The following is a 4,037-nucleotide window of genomic DNA, read 5'->3' on the forward strand; positions in this document are numbered from 1 at the left end:
CGTGCTTGATCTTAGCCAAAGGAGCAAGTGGAAAGAAATTGGTCGTGAATTTTTGTACCAACTCAGCTTAACTTGTGATGCTCTCCTTAGGTAAAGTGTCAAGCCACTCTCTCACCTTATCTTTCAAAGTATGTACAATAGTCTCATTCGGATAGCTTCCACACTTATCCCTTCATAATTGAAGTTACTAGCACCACGAGCTGCTCAATGTGAACATGTGGGTTTTCATCGATTCTCCCATAGAATGTGATATGGTATTGGAGAACAAATTAATAACATCTGACCGGAGTTGGAAGTTCGGATGCTCATGAGAAGGGTATATGATACCCGATTGATTTTTCACCATAGGACGGTTTAGGAAATCTTGAAATAACATGTCTTCCTCATTCACCATGGGATTTTGAATCCTACCCAACGGTTATCAAAGCCCGGAGGAATGCCATCTCTTGGAACATGTTCAAGTTGAGCATTAAGGTCAACAGTGCCTCTTCGTTAGGCCATATCAAGTTCTCCTTGTTGAGCCATCTCAAGTTGTTGTCTTCTTACTTCTTGCTATTCTCTTAACCTTCGTAAAAAAGTCTCTTCGATTTTCAGATCGAATTCGAAAATGATTGATATTTCGCGATCGATGCAAACACTATCGAAGACCTAGGAAAACAAAAATTAAGAAGTCAACTTCATAATAGAACTATATGCGCATGAATAACAACTAAATTAGCAATCGGATTAAACTACTCCTTGACAATGGAGCCAAAAACTTGTTCGCTAAAATTATATGTCGCAAGTGTACGGTGCGTTCAAGTAGTAAAGTGGATGTTGAGTCCTAGTCGATCCCTCGAAGAATATTTCTTCCAATTACATGATAGTTTATTCAAATTAACAATAAAGATCACACAACAAAATTTTTGAAGTTAGAAATGAAAGAAAAATAATTTTAGACTTTAATTAGACTATCAATTGTGAAAATGATAAGATTTTAGATTTTAAATAAGTTGGAATTTATGATATCGCTTAACTGTCGTTTCATTAATATCTCAATAAACCAGAAATATCAATCACCTAGTTACAATGTTAGACCTAATTTTCCAGTTTTAACTAATTATCTCTCTCAATCGAAAATAATACTAGGTAATTAGTTTTATCTACTATATCTTTATGTTGACAAAAACACAACCATTCGCATTTAATTGTATTGAAAGTAACTTAATGGGTCACCCAAGGTTAGCAGTATATCTTTATCTCCTAAAACAACATAGGACATTAATTATTTTGGTCTTGAAAGCACAACAGTCTCCCGATAATTGCCAAACCACCTAATCCAATCATCTATTGGCCAAATAAATGATGGAAATGTAAACATAATAAAAAAATGCACAATAACAATGGCAATTTTAGCATTGAATAGCAATTATATTGATATTAATGAAACTTAGGTCAAGTTAAATCATAAATCCCAACCATAAACACTTAACTTAACATTACACCATGAAATAGAAAAAAAAAATGAAATAGAGATGAAATTCATTACAAAATGAGGGATATAATGAAAAGATATAAGATAATAGTAGAAACTTGTTCCTTGAATGTATTCTTCAAGAAATGAAGGGTTGAAATCTTGAATCTTCCTTTGAAATACCAAATCTTGCTTTATATTTACTCCTTCTTTCTCATTCTTATTTTTTCTCAAGCCTAGTTTTTTTTTTCTTTGTAAAGATGTTGAATAAGAATGAAAGGGTTCAATAGAGTTAAAATAGTTGAAAACTGCAATTAAAAAGGCCCAGAAATCATCCCCATAATAGCACATAGTCCTTAAATTTTAAAAGCAAAAACAAAACACTTTCAGCCGAAGCCGGGGTACCTAGGTGCCATAAGTGGCGGCCAAGTGCCACTAGTGACTAAACCGTGGCGCTTAGCTGCCACTTTAACCCTTTTTTCTTTTGCAACTTTATCCTTTGGGTAATTGTGTGTCAGTCTCCCACTATTTATCTTTCCATTTTGGTCCTCAAATTTTGACTTTCCTTTCAATCATGCCTTTCAAAAATTGCAGCCCAAGGTTCTTGAACATTTTGCATTTGTACACTTTAGTCTCTAAAGTCATGTTTTGTGTACTTTTGGTCCTTTTCCTTCCTCTAGCTTTCTTCTCCTCCAATTTGAGATTTTGGCCTATAAAAGCCATCATTACACAATTAAGAATACAAATTCACTCAATTTCATCAATAATTGGCTCCCTAAAGTACCTAATAAGCATGTACAAACACCCTTATCAAGTTGTTCAAGAATACTTGGCACTGAATAAGATGCATCGATATTTGTTCCAAACAACACATAGTGGCCATATTTTCATGCTACAAAATATGTATGTTTATCCACCAACTTGTTTTCAGGAAATTTGGGATGTATCATCTGACGTTTTTGTACTTATCGCATATTCTCTAAGATAAGTACGACCTATCAAGCAGCGCAAGCATTGGCATATATGAACATGTTGGAATGTTTTCATGTATACTAGCACATGGGGACAAGTATCGACAAGTGCAACACTATTTAGACATTGACTACAGACCATTTGTCATTATTTCAGGACGATCCTACGTGCATATGTAGTCTTCACTACACACATGATTAAACCGCATCCAGCGTACAATGAAGGCATTGTTGACCATTACTTGAATCCAGAGCGATATCCCTTTTTTGAGGTTCAATATGTTATTTGAAAATGAATTATATAATTTGAATGATGGTTCAAGCATATTCAATTGACACAACATTTTCTATAAAATTACAAGATTGCAGGTGTAATTGACGGAATGCATGTGAAAGTTGTGCTGCCATGACATAAAAGAGAGAATTCCCAACATAGAACGTGTAGGTTGCATGTGATTTCAATGTATGTTTCACATTCGTTTTATTGAGGACCATAGGGAACACACGACTGTCATGAGCTGTACACAACTGAAAATAAACTTTTCGAAAATTACGTAAGAAAATATTACCTAGTCGATTTGGGCTTTGTACATAGCCTGGATATATGGCTCCCTATAAGGGTTCTGATATTACATATCTTTTTCAAAAATCTGGCAACTAGATAAATGGGTGAGGTCAACGTTTTCGGAATGCACGCGAGAGATTTAATTTCCATCATTTATCGTGCCTAACTTTATTGGACTGGTATTTGGTGTTTGGAAATCGAGATGGAAAATTTTAAATTGAATGCCTAGTTACAACTTTGGAATGCAAATAGTTGTGGTCGGGGCAACAATGAGAATTCATAATTTTGTAAAGAAAAATGGTCAACTAGATGAGGGTTTGGGTATAACCAAAGAAGAATATGATGATGAAATTGAGATGCATAAAGGGAATTCATAATTTTCCAAGGAAAAATGGTCAATTAGTACTTTTATAACCTTTATGAATAAAAACATATGTTGTTGGTATACGCAAAAATCACTGTACTTGACGATGTTTAGACACAGAATTTGAATTTGTAGTATGTGAGGAAGCAACTCAATGAATGTAGATTATTTGATTTCTTAAAAATGCAACTTCAATTTAATATGTATAGAGTAATACATAGTTTTACTTGCATATATTAAATTACAATGAATTATCTTGTGATTATGTAATGGAATTGATTATTTGAAATTATTATTTTTGTACAAAAAAATATGTTCTTGTATAAATTGATTAATTATTATTTTCAATTTAATTTTTTAAATTGTTGTTGCTCTCGAAGAAACATAACATGATACTATTCTGAAAGAATTTATTTGCTCCTGAAGATTATGAAATTATAATTTCAAAATTTTAGAAGAATATTGATATATTGCTATAGAAAAAGTAAAAATAATAAATAATAATATTCTTGAAGAATATTATCTGATTTTGAAAAGCATAATTAAGTAAAATCTAACATATATTATGTTTTTGATCCTAAAAAGTAAATCTTTACATAATTTACATTTTAAATAATAATAATAATAATAATAATAATAATAATAATAATAATAATAATAATAATAATAATAATAATAATAATA

This window comes from Olea europaea, chromosome 7 (genome assembly GCF_002742605.1).
Source record: "Olea europaea var. sylvestris chromosome 7, O_europaea_v1, whole genome shotgun sequence".
NCBI classification, from domain to species: domain Eukaryota; kingdom Viridiplantae; phylum Streptophyta; class Magnoliopsida; order Lamiales; family Oleaceae; genus Olea; species Olea europaea.